Genomic DNA, 20,901 nt, shown 5'->3' on the forward strand with positions numbered 1-20,901 from the left:
AGATCTCTCGGCGTGATTAGCCCAGAAATTGAGATTGCAAACTCCCCAATTCCTGGGCATCAAAGAACACCCCTCAATTCCTTGAACTCCCCCCTTGCCCTGCATGGGAGAATTTCTCTCTGTCTCTCTCTCTGTGCGTGTATATGAAAAGCGAGCAATCAGGAGAGGTTTCTCTTTTTAATTATAATTACCCCCCTCTTCGCTTCCTTTCTGCTAATGAGCAAATTTTTTAGAGGGGGAGGGGAAAATCGGGTGGGGGGGGGGTGAGGAAAAGCCAGGCTCACGTGATGCTGGGGAGGAAGGCGGGTTTAAATCAAGTCCCATAGAGTGATAACAATGTGAGATTTGCCAGAACAAAAGGCTGGGAGGCTTTGGTTGCTGGACACGTCTGAGGCCAGACAGGCCGTTCAGTGTATTGGAGTTGGTGAGAAAATGACAATCATCATCATCATAATAATAAAAATGTAAAAAAAAAAAAAAAAAGGAAGGGGGAGGAGAGAAAACTGCGTCTCTCGGTGCCTCTTTAGGAGAAGCACTGAAGTAGAGGTAATCAAAGCAGGGGGGCAAAAGGGAGGGAGGGTGTGCGTGCGGGGGGGGGGGGGGGAGGGAGGGGATTTTGCAGGTTACAGCCTAGGCGGGCTGTTTGGCTTTGCTTGGCAAATACAAGGATCAATCCGTGGGTGTGACGGGGAAGGCTGTAAGAGGCACAAATAGGGCAGCGAACAGTGCTTCAAATGAGAGAGAAATAATCCCTCCCCCCCCCCAGATACAGACCCAGGAAAAATAGGGGACACTCCCGGGGAGGGGAGACCACAATGAGCACCAATTAGCACTTCCAAATAATGTGGCTAAAAGATGGGAACCCAGGAGTGTGTGTGTGTGTGTGTGTGTGTGTGTGTGTGTGTGTGTGTGGTAGCACTTCCAAATAATGTTGCTAAAAGGTAGGAACCTAGTAGGTGTGTGTGTGTATCTGTGTATCTGTATCCTAGCAGGTGTGTGTGTGTATCTGTGTATCTGTGTCCTAGCAGGTGTGTGTGTGTATCTGTGTATCTGTATCCTAGCAGGTGTGTGTGTGTATCTGTGTATCTGTGTCCTAGCAGGTGTGTGTGTGTATCTGTGTATCTGTATCCTAGCAGGTGTGTGTGTGTATCTGTGTATCTGTGTCCTAGCAGGTGTGTGTGTGTGTGTCCATGCCTGGGGGTTGAATGGCTGCTGCTAGGAGTGAGGCTACGTGTAGCGCCTCATTATGCCCGTCTACGAGTTTGTAGTTTCAAAAAGCCCCCCCCCCCCTCGGGGAGGGTGGGGAGAGTTCTTGGACAAAAGTTAGTCCTGGGAGCCGTGTGGCCGGGGGCAGGGCGGGGTTGTCTGCGAGGCCTCGGTGACAATGAACTTGAGACGTGGGCTCATCAGCATGCAAGAGGGTGGCTCCCAAGTTCAGGGGGACCTGAGTTCCCATGCAGGCTCAGAGACACAGTGAATTCATTATGCATTTTCTACGGACCGTTAGATTTCTGCTGCCTTTCCGCGGGAGCCGGGGAATCTACCCTGGAAACCAGACTGGAGAGAGACCACAAAACAAACACAAACAGAGCAGGCCCTTCGCCAGCCAGTAATTTATTTACACGGTGCAAATCTCCTCCCTCCTCCCATCAGAGGGAAAAAATCAAACCGCGGAGTCCTCCCCCACAATCTCTCTCTCTCGCTGTCTTTCACCCTCCCCCTACCCCGAGAGACAAAGTTTTGCAAAACCAGGGGTACCGACCCCCTCCCTCACCCCACCTCACCCCAGTCTAGACTTTCAATCTAGTGCTTCCTTTTCCTTTATTCAAAGCAACTTGCTGGAGATGTGATTATTATGCTAATGCTCACTCCCCCCTCCCCATACCGCACTAGCCCCCCCCCCCCACCTCTTTTAAAGACCTCCAGTCTGCAAAGCTCAACTTGGGGGCTTGACAATCGAGATTTCCACGGTCTTGAGGCTGACCCAGACGAATTCCTAGACTTGAAGAGGCTTTCGGGGGCTGCTGGCGGGAGGGGTGTGTGTGTGTGTGGGGGGGGAGAACTTGATGGCTTTAAAGGGGATGCGCTTAAAGAGGCGCCACCCCACTTACAAGCCCCCCTCTTTTTTGAACCCCCCCCCAACCCTGACACCAACATGTTTGCCATTCATGTGGATCTCTTAATGTTCTCTCGAGCCTAGCGGGGCAGAGTAAGGGGGGAGAGGGATTGGCTGGGGCGTCTGGGCAGATTTCCCCTTTGTCTTTCGATCACAAGATAGGCACGGAACAGCCTGGATCCTGCAACCTTGCTCGGTCTTTCTCTGTAAAGAAAAAAAATCCACCCAGCACCGTTGATTTGTTTCTCCCTGTTCATTTTTAAGCAGGATTTTTTTTTTGGGGGGGGGATATATGGGGTAAGAGAGCTGGGCTCTTTGCAAGATGTGTTACCTGGGTAAAGACCCACGCCACCCCCCCGTAAGGGGAGGCAGGGATGGAGGGGGGGAGGGAGGCGGAAAAATATCTTGAATGGATAGACTGCAGCTACGTCACCCCAAGCGCCAACCATCCATCCACAAGTGGGTAGGATGCCAGAGGGAGAGGTGCCTTATTCTAGGTACCTCTGGTGGGCTGCAGGGTTGGTCATGGAACCTCCGCGGCCAGCAATGGTAAGTGCTAATTATTATTTGCAATCAACGGGGAAGGGGGAGGAGGGGGATTGTCTAGGTCAGGACGCCGCGTTGCAGCGGAGCTCTGTGTGTTTCCAATGCAGATGGAGTCGTCTGTGCAGAGACAGGCTTGCTCCTTTTTTTAAGCGAGTGCTTGCTGCCTTCCTCAAACCTCCCCCCGGCCTTGCTTTGCCATGGTCAAAGATCTCAGTCGAGGGCGGTAGCAAAGAGGACCCGGCCTGCTTCAAAGCCCATTATTCCCCGGGGTTTTTCTTACCTAGACCCACACCCGCCCGGCTCTGGAGACCAAACATCATCCTAAAAACCTTCCCCGCGCTGGGAGCAGATGAGAAGTTTTTTCCCCCGGGAGAAAGGGCGAGGGTTACGCTTGGTTCTATCTTATGAAAACCCTCCGGGCGGACTCTTGGCATCTCAATTTGGCCGGGGAGAGGGGGATGAGATCGCTGCAGTGTAGCCATGAGCCGTTGGTTGCCTTGATCCGGGGGGGACGGACGGGAGAACACCCCCGCCGCCGCTGTAGACCCTTCTTTATTTCCCTCTTCCGTCTTTTTTTTCTCCCCCCTTCCCCGTGCCTCAAAAAGTCCATCAAAGGACACCAGGGCTCACGGACGAGAGTGTGTAGACCGTAGACTGACCATGTATTGATTGGCATCCTCAAAGGAGCTGTGTCTGAGTGGGTTTAATTTCAGAAGGATGGGTGAGCTGAATTCCTTTCCCCCTTATTCTACACACACAAGCAAACTGTACTAATTGATTTATAACCTGTGTGTATCAGGACCAATTTGTACTTCCCTTCTGATGTAAAAATCTATCTTGGAATAACCCAGCGAATTTTTAAGACATTAATGTGACAGGCCAGGGAGCACAATACCGAATGGTATATATATACACACACACATACACACATGTGTGGGAAAAATAAGGGATACACTTAGAAGAAGAAGAAGAAGAAGAAGAAGAAGAAGAAGAAGAAGAAGAAGAAGAAGAAGAAGAAGAAAATAATGTAAACACCTCACCTTTGGACTTTTGACAATACGGACCATATTTTGTAGAAGCAAATTCCTAGATTGGGTAGGGGAGAGCAAACACACACACATACATAAATCTTTTTGCAAACACTCTCAGATTTGAGTGTGTATTTTAATTCTATCTATCTATCTATCTATCTATCTATCTATCTATCTATCTATCTATCTATCTATCTATCTATCTATCTATCTATCTATCTACCAGTCAGCTAAAATTTCCCATATATATGACACCCACCCACCGCTGTGTCTGCATTTTCCCTCTGCCTTCAGTGTCCCCACCTAACTTAATATCCGCAGCATGTTTTCATTTTACAGGGTTCCCCCTCCTTCCCTTAAACAAACTTCTGAAAGACATGAAAAAATGTGAACGTTTACTTTAATTGTGTATCTCTCTTGCTTGATGTACATTTAGTTTATTTAGATACTCCAACATTTGTGCGGGGACACACACACACACACACACACACGCAGATTGTCTTTGATAAGAACATCTATCTCAATATCTCTCTTTTTAGCATGACAGTGTTCGGAAACCCAATTGCTTTACTAGCTAACTACTGGCATGTTGACTAAGAAAGATTACTCGTGTGTTCTAAACCAGAGCACTGAAATAACATTATCTGTAGCTCATGATCAAATAAGCAGATCTGCGCCGATGGTGTTTATGTGTATAAAAGAAACTCAAATCTCAAGTTACAATAGAGTTAAGTACCGGGCATTAGCTCTGGAATTTCAGAACTATACTAATGCCGTGTCTGGTTTGCATTGGTTACATTCCTCCTATTAAATTAAGGCAATTTTGAAAAGTACAAAGGCCTCCTATCACCTTTGCTAGAGAAACGTACATGGGAAGGGAATGATTTATTTAATATACTTATTATATTAGCTCTCTCTCTGTGTAATGTATGTGTGGGCATTGACAGAGAGCAATATAATTTCTCACCGCCCTTCGATTGCTGATCAGTTCCATTTTGGGTTTAAAAATACCCACTCCCAGCTGGCGATACAATTCTGCACACGAACGTGGGCCCGTGTTATTGCATCTGGTGGGGGGCAGAATCTATTTTAAAGCATTCGGTGGAATTTAGAGGCTACCTACAGCATCAGCCGGAAGTGCATTTGTCAGTTACCACCACACAGCAGAAATATGGCTTCCTGGCTATGAATAGAACCTTGCATCCCAATTGCCTGGTTTTAGTGCACTGGGTACAACTGGGAACGGGGGCGGGGGCGGGGGATTAAGGAAGAATGTCAGGCTCTAAGAACTGTCCAGTTCTTTCTGAAATTCTCGTCTCCTCTCACCTTAGGTTAGAAACATACCTCTCTGTCTTAGCGCCATACTTTGCTATTCACATGCACCGGGAGGAAAATCAGAGTTGTCCCACCATCTATTGCGTCTCTGAAAAAGCTGCAGCCTATTCCTTGAGCTCGAACACACCAGGTTCTCCACACTGGGAGATATCGTTCTTATTAGACCAGCTGCTAGATTTTAATGCCTGCAAAGATGGATTTTTTTTAAAGAATGGGGTTGAAGCACGGCTGTTTCTAGTTGCGTCTGGGCACATGCCAACATGTCATTCTAAAGACCCTTGGAAATCTCAAAACCTGAAGCTCAGTAGGCAGCCTTGATTCTTCAGCGTGGGCAATAGATCATTGAACCTGGCTGCATTTTCCCTCTGCCTTCAGTGTCCCCGCGTAACTTTATGTAAAAATGTCCGCAGCATGTTTTCATTTTACGCCTCATTTGTTAATGAAAAGGTGCATCTCTCTCTCTCTCTCTCTCTCTCTCTCGCGCACACACACACACACACACACACACACACACACACACACACACACACACACGCTGCAAATTATTCTCAGCTTCCCATAAGTCTCGTAGACCAGGACATGTAAAATACGATGCTAATAAAAATGGATGATCATCAGGTTTAACTCATGATGTCTTGAGTTCGAATGCTGAATCCGTGCCTTTGTCTTGTATGTATTCCAAGTTAAACAGCCAAATCCATGGTGTACTGTTTTTTAGGACAGGGAACAAATCTTTAGTGCCCTTCTCCCGGTCCCCCCCCGCCCCCCCCCAGGAGCTTCTAGTATAGGGACTGATTTTTTATGAGGATTTTTTTAAGAGAGAGAAAATACGGTTAGGTCGGAAAGGAAAGCGGTTGTATTTTAAAAGATTCTGCCTTCATAAGGACTGGGAGTGACTAAAACTCATTTCGATTTCAAGGCAATGTCATACCCCCCACCATGGTAACGTCGTAAAGGGCCTCTGGTAGCAATTCGACTGCATTATGCCACAATATAGAGCTGTGTTGAAATTGACCAGCCTGTTTAACTCTCCCCTTTCAATCTCTTCTCTTGCAGAACAGATCCGGCGGTCGCATGGAACAGGTATAGTCACTGCTTTACTTAAGATATCGTTCTGCTTCCGTTGAATGCAAGACCTGGAACGGCATTTCCTCTTGCATTGCAAAACTTTCTCTTTCCTCCCTCTTCTACGCCTTGCATGCATTATCCCAACGCCATTCCAGATCTCTGTTGACTGCTTCTCTTGCCTAAGTCCTGCCTGGCTCCCTTAGATCATGGTATACAGCCCCATGACACTATCAAGATAAAAATGGGTGGGCCACTTTCTTTGGTAACATACAGTGTGTATGATCCTGTACTTCAGTGAAGTCGCTCCTGAACGATTTACACCCATAGGAGAGAGAGCGAGCCGGATGGAGCCCTGTAAATCTCGTTTTAACTCTTGCTGTGTCACACAATCCACCCGTGATCTCGTTTCTTCACGCCCACTCGGGTCGCCTTTCCCTTTCTCCCTCTTAAGGCAAGCAATGCTGGTACCTACTTCTTGAGCAAGGACACGCAGGTGGCATATACAGATAAGCAAGAATAAAACTCCAGCGCTTTTTTTTAACCTTCGGCCCAACACGAGTGCATAGAGTCTGTAACGTGGGTTGCTTTAAAATGGGATGCGGGATTTTTCTATTGAGAGAAAAACAGTCACAGTTAGTCATTGTTGTTCCTTAGATATTATCTTTCAGGGACAGATCGTAGTTTTAAGTAATTGTGTTAGTGATCAAACATACATTGCATATCCAAACACGATCGTATGATCTATCTATCTATCTATCTATCTATCTATCTATCTATCTATCTATCTATCTATCTATCTATCTATCTATCTATCTATCTATCTATCTATCTATCTATCTATCTATCTATCTATCTATCTATCCCTCTTCATAGTAAACATACCTTTTAATGTAAGGAGATGAAACATCTTTTCTCCTACATCAAATAGACAGGTAGGAATCTGTCCTTTTGTATGCTGGTTTCTGACAACAGAAACAAGTCTATTTACAATGAGAGCAACTATTTAAACCAGCACCACTATTCTTGCCTCTTTATACAGTGTTTAAGGAAAAAGCCACTAAATAAATAAAGGAAGCTCAGTCCTTTGCCAATTGAAAGAACGCCCAGTCCACCCCTCTGGATATATATAGTACAAGCGAAAGTGAACAGTTTCTGGGGTTTTGCCAGTTTTAATAAAGATCATAAAAGAATCTGGTTGGGGATTGTTGGTAAAGGAGTCTGAAAAGTAGAAGGATCTAATGCAAGGGCTTCAAGGACTGCACTGAATGCACGGAATTGTGTGTGTGCAGAGAAATAATATAATATAATATAATATAATATAATATAATATAATATAATATAATATGTGTATTTATAGAGAGATGTTTCTGTAAATGAATGTATGTCGTGACCGTAAACCTATATGTGGATCTAAATATCTATACATAAATGCACATAATTTTAGGTAGCTATAGATGGTTACACACAGAGATTCATATGCATATACATAGAGACACGTGTGCATATAGGTTCTCACACGCCTGCATAAAGAAATAGCATAACGGTATAGACATGTGCATACGCAGCCTTTATTTTTCCTGCGGTATGGTTATAAAGATGGGTTGAATCCCCCTAGATTCTCATCAGTTTTCTATAGATAGCAGGCTTTCTACCTGGAGTAAAAGTGTCTTTGATTTTTAACAGGGCCACCCATCCAAACATTAAGCAGCTCTCAAAGCAAAAACACGTCTCTGAGTGCATTTTATCAAGTATTGGGGGACCTTTTCGCATACGCCTCACTGCGCGAGTGTTTGCAAATTTAAAATCTAACCCCAAGAGGGTTTGTTCTTTAAAAAAAACAACCTGCCATTTTAGTCTGTGGTTTCTGGTTGAAATTTGACTGTTCTTCTTAGCTGGAGAATGTGTAGACCGAAGGTGCAAGTTTTCTTTGTTTACATAAACGTTTTGTTTTAAAACAACAACAATAGCCATAGAGTGGAGAATAATATCTTTGTATTTGTTGTTGACATCAGAATAGAATTTATAAAGGTTGATTTTAAAGCAATCGCAACACGTCTTGGTGCAGAATTTTCTCGGAATATATTAATTTAGCCCCCCTTAAATATGTAATACTTTATATAAACACAATCGCTAGACTTCTGTTTCCCGCTGGAGGAAACCGGTCGTGATGGGAGAACAGAGGGGAAAATGCTGGTAAAACCTACAGGGAAGAAAATAGATATGTGATCGAACATTGCTTTTAGGCTGAAGTGGCTGACCAAAGCAGAGAAATAGAAGAGAAAATAAATCAAGCCCAAACACTTCGGGGATCCACATCTGATGAGATGTGAAACTTACCTGTCATTAAGAGGTTTGAGGACTATAGCTGTGGGGTGATGGTTTAAGAAACAAGAAACTTGCATCAAACGTATTGGAGAGCCCCACACGGATTTTTTTTTTTTGAGAAACAAAGAAGTTACATCCACACAGCAGCGTGTAATGGATAGTATGTCTACTGTGTTCAGCTTTGTAAATTTCAGGAATGCCCTCCGCCGCTTGCTGCTGTATGGATGTTAGTTCCTGGTTTCTAAAACTTAAGGAACTGAAATCCACTCAGAGCCATGGTATTTCCGAGACAAGGCGAACGAAGTAGCCTCTTTTACTGGACCCACTGCTCCCGGGGAGACCGGGCAGGAGACGACCCTACAGTCTAGACTCTAGAGTGAGGGCATTTCTGAAATTGACCAATGTGGGGACATCAGGAGAAATGGAGCTGATAGCTAGATAGGCCTCCAGGAAGAGAGGAAGGTCGGGTGCATGGCGAAATACTCAGGAACAAACTCGCTTACAATCGTTTGGAAATTCGGACCTTTTGGGCGGTGTTGGAACGAGTCTATGCTGTTTAAGTTCTTGGATTGTGCCCAATTAAATTGCTGTAATTGTTAACGTAGTCTAGGGATCTGGTATTTTTTTTTAATAACAATAATTAAAGATACTCTATTGAATGGCCGGCTGCCTCCAACCATGTCTTCACAGAAGCCAATGAAACAATCGGATCATCCTTGCTTTTCTTTGGGTGACCTCATAGCACCTTCAAGCCCAAAGGGTTAACCCACAGGGCTCACGGATAGCCAAAGGCGGGGAGCGGAGCCCTTTTTTTTCCTGCAATAGCGCCCCTCGATTTCCGTAACCTCTGGCTGCGTGGCAAACACGGGCCAGATGTATTTAGAACTTTGTCCATTTCGCTTCTGGGCTTCGAGGCCGCAAATACTTTGGCTCCTGCTGCATGAGAGGCCTGTTCTTTTCGTGCTTCCCCCTTCATGTGCTATTTGATCTTGCATTAAAAATATACCAGATTTTATCCTGTAAACAACAATACCCAACACAACCTTCTTTCTAAACCCCTAGCCGGATGCAAGGGCCCTCTTCTGGCATTTGAACAGGTGGGCACGTGGAGATAGATTAGGTAGCAAACTCTTTTCATTAGGAAAAATGCCGGATTTTCAAGGAGCATACATCCGGGGGCTGATTCCGAAAAGCTGCGCTGTCAGATTTGCCCAATAGTGATAGAAATGTAGCCGTGTTAGTCTGGGGTACTGTAGCTGAAGCAAAATGCAGGACAATGTAGCACTTTAAAGACTAACAAGATGGTTTATTAGATCTGAAAAAGCTTCTGTTCTCTTTCACCTCCTAAAGTTGGTCCAATAAACAGAACTCTCTCTCTCTCTCTCTCTCTCTCTCTCTCTCTCTCAAATTTCACTCTTTCCTGAGATTACCATGAACTGTGAAGAGTATGGTGAAGGAAAAAGCTGGAGAGTATAGACTCGTGAGGACAATAGAGCAGCCAATGGGATAGCAATACTATTGCATCTAAAATGTAAGGCGTTAGCCATCCTACGCACGACAGAAAAAGTGAAAATGGAAACAATTCAAGTGTGGCTAACGGTGTGTCGAGCAAACGTTTGATAACCTCAAAGGGGTTTGTTCTTGAATACTTGGAAATAGTTCCATATAAGCCCTGTATGGAAAAATGTGTAGGTTTCCTTTGGGCTCAGATTCCCCCCCCCCCTCCCCAAACCCCTGTTTAAATTGGTAGAAGAATGGCAAAAACATTCCGTTGAAAAGCTTTAGCGGAGGGGAAGTGGGGGGGGACGAGACCAGCATAAAATAACCTGGAAGGAATTTTGTACATTTAAGGAAGCAACAAAAATTGAAGCCGGTGGGAAATTCTTTCATACCATTAATCCAGAAGTATTTTCATGCAGGAACCTGGTGTCAAAAAATTCTCCGGGCTTAGTTTGGCGAAAAAAGGTTCTCTGTCATTTAAAGAGGATTTGAAAACACACGCACAACACACACAGACACACACACAGAGCCCCAGCAATTCTCCTCCTCGGGCGAGGATTGCACCTTGATCACTTCAAAGACAAAAAAATAAGACTCTGAATAAACACACCTTCCCCGAAAGATTTTTTTCCCATCTTTAGTATGGACCAGAAAGCGCTTTGTGGTCAGTTACTGCATTGTAATTGCCCAGACGGGATTAATTTGGTCCAAATCTCTTTCGCAGCAGGCAACACAAACCCTTGTTATTTTTTCCCCCAAAGAGAGGATCGCCGTTGTAATGTTTGGGCTGCCTGTCACAGGGAGGAAAAACCTCTGTTCTTAATTGCATTGCGCCCGTGGGTACAAAGGTGAGCCAAAAAGGTGCGTTGCAAAGAAAATGAGGGAGAATTCGAAGGGCAAATTGAGTCCGCTCTAAGGGAACAGTGTATCTACTAGACACACTGTTCCCGTATAGAATAAGGCTTAAGACCCCTCATGTGCCCGCCCCAAAGGTCGCACGTAGCAATGGAGGTTAGCCAGGCGAGTACACTCCAGTGCATGCGTAGGTTTAACCTAAGGGAAAGCGGTGTGAATCCGGATCTGACAACTCCGAAGAAATGGGCAAAGCGGCGTCGGTGGGGAATATTAAAATAGAGCTAGGGAAAAGCCGAACCTTCGTAAATATCCAATCCCGAATCGAATAGGATTTAAAGAAGGAAAGATAATATTTGCAAATAGACATGAGTCAAAACACACGGGTTTTCTTTTCTTTTCTTTTCTCTTTCTTTCTCTCTCACACAAACACACACTTAAACTATCTATCCGATCACACAGACAAACACACACTTAAACTGTCGTCAGTCTGCTACAATCCGTTCTTAGGTAGGTGTCTCTACTCTAGCTTCACGGGCAAACTCCTCAGAAGGCTTGTGACATGCGCAGGTTTCTAGTCATTTCAATAGACGCAGAATAAGGCCTTGAGATGGAAAGCAGGCTGCAGACACCCAGAAACGAATCAGAGTCGAGGCGGAATGAAACCGAATTCACTCTGCAATGGGGTAGAAGGTAGGGATTTGGGGAGCGGGGAAAAAGAAATGGCAGGCCTGCGCATCAAAATTAAAATAATAGGCAAGCTGATAAATAACAATCCGGCTGGCGATTGGCTCGCTGGGTCAGATGTGCGTGAAAAGCCCTTGTAGGAGAATCTTCGGCAGCAGATTGCTTTGTTGAGTTGCAAGGCAGAGGCGCTTGCAGTTCTAATCTGTCCTTTGGTGCTGAGAAAAGTTGGTTAGATCAGGTTGTGTTCAGGAGAAGGTAAAACCAGAGTATTATTTTTTTAAACCTAATCTGGTGTGAAACGAAATGAATCCCGACCCAAGTCTCCATAAAGAATTGCAGGGCAAAGTGATTTACTTGAATGTTATTTTATTTCCAGTTTTAGTTTAAAGGAAAAGATCACTGTATTAACCCTGCTGTCATATGCCAGTATTTCAGAACAGCAAATAAAAGGATAACTAGGTAGCAGCCCTACCGGTTACAATTAACAAACGATTCCAATCCGATTTGATCTAATGTCCGAGTAAAATCATCAGCTCCCATTAGCTAATGAGAAACTCACAGCAGCTCACTGACAATGCATGCAAGAAAACAAAAGATGGATCTGGCTTCATGGAACCTCATTAATTGTGAAGAAATGGGAGCTTTACAAAATACTGTTGTTGTGAAAGAAGACGGAGATAGATAGATAGATAGATAGATAGATAGATGGGGTGAATGGCGATAGATAAATAGATTACATGGAGTGGGTGGAGAGAGAGTTAGAGGTAGGTGTATGAAGGATAGATAGCTAGGAATAGGTATGCAGATATAGATACATGAGTCTACGTGTGTGCATACTCCTTTATATATATATGTGTTATTGCACAATCAGTCTTAGATGCCTTCTATGCTAACCTTATCGACCACAATTAGTGATAAATCCAAATACAATTCGGGCAATTAAAAGGGTTTGATGTACAGAGAAAAAGCCACCGGGGTTGCTTGTATTTTCATGTGCATGTGGAACTCGGTTTTTGGCCAATTTTAATCCGCTGCTCAGGGGAACGCGATGGGCTCCGAGCAAGGGTGTGTGGGTCTGTGCAGGCTTCTACTTCCTCTTGCCAGTTTTGCTCCGCTCATTGATGAACGGACGGGAGCCGCAAAGTGGTTGGAGCCAGGGCGGGTGACGTCAGGCCGGCCCGAGCCAATCAGGAGCAGCGACGAGGGAAGGGCGAGTGAAAGAATGAATGAAAAGTGCGTCTCCCATCCCTTCTCCTCCCTCCCCCTCCCGGTGCAGAGGCTGCAGGCAGAGTTGGGTGGGGAGGAGGGTTGGAAAAGGAGCAAAACCGGGCGGCGAGCGCAGAGTAGCTCAGAGCATGTGTCGGGCTCTCCTTGCTCGCATCAGGAGCCGCTGGGGGAAATTTGGAGGGGGTTGCCTTTGCCCTCCTAGTCTATCCTGGGGGGGGCATTTTGGGGGAGCAGAGGCCAGGCCGCCTGGTACAAGGAGCCCCCATTGCAGAAGGAGGAGGAGAACCCGCGGCGTTTTCAAGGAAATCGGCTATTTCTCACCCCCTCCTATGTAAGTGCCTTTTTTTTTTTAGCCTAGGAGGGAGTAGCTGCTTTTAAGAGGGGATTTCAGCGAGAATGGGCTGAGGTGTGTGTTTGTGCGTGCAGGCTGATTCTGAGCCTGCTTGACTATTTTCTCTTCCCCACTCCCATTTCTTCTGTATTTGCAATCCTCCCGTCTCCTATTCTATTGGACATTGTTTCTCTTTGGAAAAAAATTGCATCCTCTGATGCTTTCCCCTTTCAAGTCCTTTTCCTCCTACCCCCCCCCCCCCCCCGCATTCTTGAAATGCAATCATGACCGTGTTCTGTACTTACCTAATGCTATAGGCATCGATACAGTTAGGACCTATGTCAGAGCCTTGTTTTTTTTTTAAGTTTTGCCAATTTGTTCAAGCTTGGTCCAGTAAAAATGTCTATGAAAGGTTTTAATTCTCCACCCTAACATTGTTACTTTATCTCGGTTGAAGTGAATAAAAAAATAATCTGCAGCCAGTTGAGAATTAAATCTTTTGTGTGGATATCCTAATCACGGCACTTTTGCTTAAAAAATGTGTTTTACTTGGCCTTATCCTGTCCCATTGCAATCAATGGGAGTTTTGCCATTGACTTCAATTAGTTACAGGATCAGGGTCCCCAATGCATTGATGCGCCCATGCTTTGGTTCCTATTATTAATATTTGCATCTTTTTATTTATTTCCTCTTCCTTCTAAAAAGACATGTGCCACTGAAACCTACTGGAGAAAAAGAAGGTGCTTTTTGTTTTTGCTTTGCGGCTGTTGCGGTAGACTTCAGGGGTTGGTTGTTATCTTTGGTTATCTAGCTGTATGAGTGGTGTCAATTCTTCATAAAGCTAGATAACCGAAAGTAAAAATAACCCCATTACACGCCTGAGGAGGATGTGGAGAAGAAATAAAGCCTCTGAAAGGAAGAGGAGGGGGAGAAAAGAAAGAAGAAAGAGAAAGGAAAAGAGAGGAGAAAGAAAAGGAAAGTCACCTTTTTGAAACTGGAATAAAACCTGAGGTAGGCTTTTTTTTTTTTTTTTTTTTAAAGAACCTATTTGCATCATAGAATTTAAAGAAGTAATTTGGTTCAATGCATGGAACAAGAAAACACTTGTCTTAAGTGAATCTAGTTTCCTATAATTGAATTGCACAAGCAAAACTTCTAATAAATGATGAATTGGTCAAAATCAGCACACTAACAATAGAGAAAGGTACACTGTAGTTGCATAACCAATCAGATCACTCCAAGGAATGCATAAAAATATAGATGGTTGTGATGGGTTGTCTTTTAAAAATACTTACTTATATATACTTAACCTTACTTATCTACGGGCCTGAGTATTGCAGTGTACATAGCGAAGTGGCAACAGTATAGCATAGAATTAATCAGTGGTTGCATTGAAAATATGGGCCCTTGCTTTTTTTTCCCACTCCCATCCCGTTATATACATTTAAAAAAAAATTTGTTCCCTATCATATATCATTGATCAGGATGAGGAAAAAGTGGTACAATGATTTGGAAAATGGTTTTATTAATTTTCTATATTTTTCTTGCAATATAGCTGCACAAATATTTTTTAAAAATTCACATTTATTTTAAAGGATTCAAGTGTCCAAATTTGGAAATTTAAAACAAAAATAAATCTATGTTCTGGGTGAATCTTTATGAATGGGATTTTACTGAATTGTGCATAATTCTTCCCCTCTCACTTCAAATTCACTTCGATCTTTGCCCCCTTTTTGGATTTCCTCCCAACTTGCTCTAGATAAGTTTTCTCAAATTCTATCTACTTTACCTTGAATGGGAATTTTGAGTCAAAGATTTGGACTAACTGTGCCCTGACTGGTTGACCTAGACGTCATCAGCAAAATATGACAAACTATTTGGAAAGTGATCTTGATGGCATTTCAAAGAGCTCAAAAGTCCAGTAATGGCTTAAAAAACCCCAACAACTCAAGGCTTAAACCCCAACAACTCAAGACTATGTTCCAAGACACAGATTTAATAATCAATGAATTAAAAAGTCAGAATTAAATTTCAATGATGTCACTGGAGGTAATTTTGGAAAAGAATGCTTTGTAACATTGCAACTTCCTGTGAGTTCTCTCCTGCAATGAGTGTAATAAGAATTCGCTCTTGAACTTTGCTGGACCTGTTCATTTCTGTCCTGTGTGGACTGAGTTCATCAGAAACTTTTAAAAAAGAGCAGGAAAAACCAGCATTGAAATACCTTATCCTGGCTGTTGATGTAAATCTTAGGACAAATCATTTATAATGCACTGCTTTTATATGATGATTCCAAACAAGATTTTTTTTCCTCCTTGGTCACATCCTGGTAACTCACAAGAATTCAACACATGCATACTATCTATTTGCAATCTGACATGCCTGTCTTAGCAGGTAAACTCGAAGCCTACTGAGGGCCGCACAAACAAACTGATAGCTTTCAGGGCCACCAAAGAAAATGTACTTCTATTGGAAAATCATAATTATTATAGATGTTTTAGTTATATTTTATAATTTTTCAGGCCTTGTTTTAATACAATACAATAATTTGATGTGTAAAATTATTTGCCCAGAACAATAATTTTTAATTTAAATATAAATTTAAGGTACTTTTAATTTTTTTATATGATGCATAACTTGTTTTGTTGAAATAAAAACAAGTATAGATCATGGTTAATCAAATAGAACAGGCTTCTGTGAAAATTTCAGATACTTCGTAAGTTTGAGATTTTGCATAAACATAATTGACATTTATTGATATAAAATGAATATATATTTTGTGACTTTTTTTTAATTTGAGAATAAATAAATATAAACCAAAATGATAACAAAATATCCTCCTTCTGTCCCCTGGAGCCAGGCACTGCCATACCCCCACTCTAACCTAATGCCTCCCCCAGAGCCAGGCACCCCCCAGGCCTCCTAACCTAATGCTTCCCTCCTCCCTCAGAACCAGGCACTCCCAGCGCTACCCGCACCCCTCAACCTAATGCCTGCGTCCCGGAGTTGCCACCACACATTTCTTCCTCAGGCGCACTGAGTGCTGTGCGCAGAGCAGCCTGGCCGGCCGTGATCAGTCGCTGGAGCACCGAACAGCCTGGCCTGCCGTGAGCTCCGAGCAGCCAGCGGGCTGCACTTTATTCTTTTATAAAAATATAGTGGCGGTCCGCAAAAATTTTTAATTGGGCTGCATCCGGCCCTGCAGAGGCCTGTTTGACATGCCTGCACTAAGAGGAATCTCCCTTAGCTATTTTGCCATCCATCTATTTAGGTATTTATATTGTCACAGCAGCGAGGAGTCCTGTGGCACCTTATAGACTAACCGAAGTGTTAGAGCATAAGCTTTCGTGGGCAAAGACCCACTTCATCAGATGCATGTAGTGGAAATTTCCAGAGGCAGGTATAAATATGCAGGCCAGAATCAGGCTAGAGATGACCAGGTGGATCCAGTTTATTGTCACAGTCACATGAGTATCTGAGCAACTATCCTGTATCGATGAATCTATTTTCCCAGTTTTCCTGTGATGTAGGGAGGTTTATAAAACTCCAATTTGTCAGTAGCCTGATTCTCTGTTGTACATCTCCTTGTGCCATTCCTTGCACTGGGGCAAAGTGGTGTTGGTCTGGTCTGGTAGCATTTGCACATCCACTGGGGGCTAGACTAAGTGACAATGCAAGATGACAGTGAATCAGGTCAGGTAAGGCATAGGGATCACTGAAGTCAGTGGAATGACTCCCATTGAGTTCAGATCAGACCCAAAGTGACTAGGCTATGTCATGCAGCGAGTCTGTGGCACAGCTGGAAACTCAGAGTCAAAATCCCAGCCACATTGAGGTTGGTGGGAGTTATACCAGGGACTTCAATAGAGTCATTTAGTTTGCCCACCATCTCTTGAGTCCCAATCCAAGGCTTTACCAGAACTGCATCCTTTTCCCCCCAAAAGAGCAGACTCATTAAGAGGGTGGCATTGGGGAAACAGTTGGGCGTAAAGATGTCTGAAGACTGTGGGTGAAGAGTGGGGAGCGTTTGCAAGACACATCTTGGAATTCAGCACGTCTGCTCATATGTACACATTTGCTATGCACAAGCACTTGGGTGAATACATTCGTTCATATGAACCCTGGAGGCATGGCCGTTGGTAGAGTAAATGCCCCTAGTCACATAGAAATGAGGGGGCTTGTGCATGAACAAAAGGATTGGTTGTTGGTGACTGGTGACCTGCCATTGGTTACTCTCCATTTAAAAAGAAATCTGTCATCCAATCAAGGACCAGGAACAATACGGTGTTAATTTTGTTAGGCGACCAATCACATGCTGTCAGTAATGGAGGGGAAACCCCATAGGCTGTAATTTGTTGGTGTAAACTGCCTGGGAATAGCAAAGACATTATCAGAAATCGAGGAAGATTTAATTCACAATGAATAATTTAGCCAGAGGTAGCTGATCTCGGGGATAAAATTCCTCCCTTGCTGTTATACCACTGAAGTCAGTGGAGTTATACCAGGCATTCATTTGATTCCTGAGGTTCGTTTTTTATTTTTTGTAGTGGGGGGGGGGGGGGGGAGGGGGAACGATTTAGAAAGGCTGAAATTTTAATTGCTCATAATAAACAATCAGGAGGAAGGGTGTTGGGGGCAAAGTGCTGTTGTCTGGCTTACATGAATGGGCCCCTTTGGCCCTGATTTTCCTTTATACTCCAGCGCTGGGAAGGGGCCCGGAAGTGGGCATAGATGTACACCTTCCTTAAAACCCCTTTAGACAAAGGAGCCAGGTGCAGTACGTAAAGCAGTGATGAGCTGGAGCCTATGTAGATAATGAGCGCTCACTGATGAGCCCCTCCCCCAATGTTCCGTCTAATCTTTTTCCATTCATGCTCGGAATAATTTTTTGTACATGCACCAAGGCGCATGTGCACCACCAGCAGAAACAAACACCAAGCTGTGGGCGGCTCTGCTAATCAGCTGGGCGGGACCGGAATGTGTCCTGAGCGGCCGCGCCAGCATTCGGCTTACAAGAATGGCCTGTTGTCATTCTTGTAAGGCAAAGGAGCCTTAAATCCAGAGTAAATATTCACCCAGTTTAAAGGTCGCTTTATGCTGGTAGCGTGGTGTAAAGGGATCGCTGTCTAAATGAGAATCCGTCCAACTGATGCCTCACAAGCAAGATTTCAGGTTGTGAATTCGGGGTGGTGTTTGTCCCTTTCCTCCAAGCCTTTGCTAATAAGACGGAGCCAGAATTTTCTTCCTGAGAGTCGAATTTTCTTCCTAAGCACTTGGCAATACACCATAGTGATGGCATTGTCTTAAGAGACTCATGCGTCTCAGGTGCAGTCTAGTGTAGAACATCTAAGGGGAGCTGATTGGAGAAGGAAGGAAGGATGGGTGGATGATCTCCCTTATTGCCTGCAATGTCTGGACATCGCTAAGTGTTGCCTTAGCTACCCCGTTCCAGATTTGCCCATTTCTAATGGCTGAAATCGGAACCGTAGCAATACAGGTCTGGCAAACAGTGCCAACTTCTCACCTGCTTCCCCAGTGTGTACTTCAGCCAAGCCAGTTGCAATAAGAAATCTCAAGGTATTGGCATGACATTGATCCAAATTGCAGCTTACACGCTGCTGTTTAAGCTTGCCTGGATGTTCTGATTTGACTGGTAAACACTCAGCATGTCTGTTCTGTTTTCCTTAGGCAGGCACAATTCCCGTTGACGTTCCCAGGAGTGATGCCTGCATATCTCGAGGAGAGATTAGCTCTCTCTGTGTTCTGTTCCATGCTTGAGAGGGAGGTGGCTATTTATTTATGGAAAAAGAAATGGCAATACTGTATTCTTCTTCAGTCTGCAGGTGAAGCACTTTGGGAGGAGATGCCCCATATAATAATAATCCTTTACTCTTATACAGAGTGAGTTTCATCTGGAAGACACGCCTTCCTCCCCCCCCCCCCCTCCCCGAAGTTTACAGCCAGCGGGCTTCATTTCACTATCACCCTGCACCTTTTATGCTCACACAAAGAAGGTGCAAAATATTACAGGTCAAGGTCTCCTTTACAGTAAGCCCCCCATCCCCCATCATTTCTTTGGCCATACAAAGGGGTCTGAAAGGGAGTGTTGCCGTAATTCACACGTGCTTTGAGACCACTTTACAGTGCTGGAGTGGAGTAAAGGGTCTCAGAATGTCTGCATATTAGGCCCTACCACTGAAATGCAGCCACTTCTGGGGTGGAATTATTGCAGTCACTGTGCATTAATGATAACACTGCCCAACAGTACTAAGATGAGGCACAGACTAGCAAAGGCACTATGTATTTAGATGCAAGTGGAATTACGTAAGGGGGAAAGCAGTTGAACACAATGATGTGTTTTAATGGTCAGCAGGAATCCTACGTTGAGATTCTCACATTACTGACTTCTCCTTCGTACGTCTCAGTTATACACTCCGTAGTTTGTGGCCTTAAAACCTAAAGCCTATTTGTTCTGCATCAAAAATAAAGATCCATAAGAATGGAGTTGGTCAAAAATGTTCCTTCTTCAACTCCTCCTCCCCAGCCTCAGAAACTTTGACAATTCTGAAAATATTTCCACTTTCAACCACATTTTCAATGGCAATTGTTAACTGTTCATTGAAAAACACAGAATTATTTTGGTTTCTGGCAACTGGATATAGAAAGATTTTGGTCCCATACTCTTAGACACTGTTTTGTTTGTTTTCGGTTTTTTGGGTGAGCAATTGATCTTTGAGGAAAACAGACACTTTCTGCCATTTTTTTTTGTTTGTGTACCCCATTTTCCAGAGTAAAGATGTGTCCGTGGATACAATAGAATAAACTTGGTCCTTAGTCAAAAACATCATCATCCTTCTGCTGTTGTACTGTGGGCCAGGTAATTGCATTTCATATATGTGCTGTTTGGTTGTAAAATGAGTCTGGGATGGAAGGTGCCATGTGAAAACAAGCTTTTTATTATGATCCAAATTTGAAATTGGCTAGAATCCTTATCTGATACCCTATCTCTTGTGAAAAGGTTTGGGTCTGCATGTGATATTTTTTCTAAGCTGTCGGTCCAACAAGGTCAAGTTTATTCCATGCTTAGCTTCTCTGTTGTGGCTGACTCATTGGGAGCTCATGGGCTGTTGTATGGGAACTTTTACCCTGTGCAACATCACATCCTTGGTGCTTGGTCCTGCCGTGAGGCAGGGGACTGGACTTGATAACCTCTTGAGGTCTCTTCCAGTTCTAGGATTCTATCACTGATTTCAATGGAGTTGAACAACGAGGATAGAATTAGAACCAGTGACCAACTCTTGCAAACAAGGATTTTTTTTTTTTGGGTGTGGAGGGAGGGGTTCCCAATTTGACATGCCTTACAAGATCCTGATTTTCAGAGGGCAGGATGAAATTTGAGGAGTGGGACTGGAAAAGAAATCAGGCCCCTTTAAGACATCCCAAGCTGGGTATCAGCAGAATCATTGATCATCTTTTTAAAATCTTGGCCTTTCGTGCCTATAAAGTCCTGCTTCGCATTTACACCAAGGTCCCTTTATGTGACCATGCCGGCTTAAAGGGGCTTTTAAATGGGTATAAACTCCACTTATTTACTTTCAGGACCCTTTGTGCAGCTAGAAGGATGGAAAGGGGCTTTTCTGTCAATGAGAATTTGCTCCTAGATAATTACTGATATTTTAAAGATCTGTTTAATCAGAGCAGTGATGGTGAAAAGTTTAAATTTAGATAAAAAAAAAAAGAAGAGAATTCAATCGTTTCATTTGAGGATTCCAAGATGCTGTGGGACAGATAGGTAAGCAATCTTTATTTAATGCAACAGACATGTTTGATTTAGCTCCCTTTTGCTTTCTTTTTAATGACTTAGTTCATCACAGAAACCTGAT

At 43.8% G+C, this 20,901-nt stretch overlaps 1 long non-coding RNA gene across 2 annotated transcripts in view; it reads left to right on the forward strand.

The window, feature by feature from the left end:
- The first annotated feature begins 2,604 nt into the window (after positions 1 to 2,604).
- Positions 2,605 to 20,901, forward strand: part of LOC102462559 (uncharacterized) — a 72,696-nt gene continuing 54,399 nt past the window's right edge. The window contains exons 1-2 of one of the 2 annotated variants that reach the window (XR_331388.4): positions 2,605 to 2,665; positions 6,085 to 6,111. This is a non-coding gene — a long non-coding RNA (uncharacterized LOC102462559). Of the gene's footprint in view, positions 2,666 to 6,084; positions 6,112 to 13,892; positions 14,030 to 20,901 lie in introns of those variants that run through there. The other variant, XR_012897456.1, reaches the window with a different exon arrangement.

Source organism: Pelodiscus sinensis, chromosome 24 (assembly GCF_049634645.1).
Source record: "Pelodiscus sinensis isolate JC-2024 chromosome 24, ASM4963464v1, whole genome shotgun sequence".
Lineage (NCBI taxonomy): Eukaryota > Metazoa > Chordata > Testudines > Trionychidae > Pelodiscus > Pelodiscus sinensis.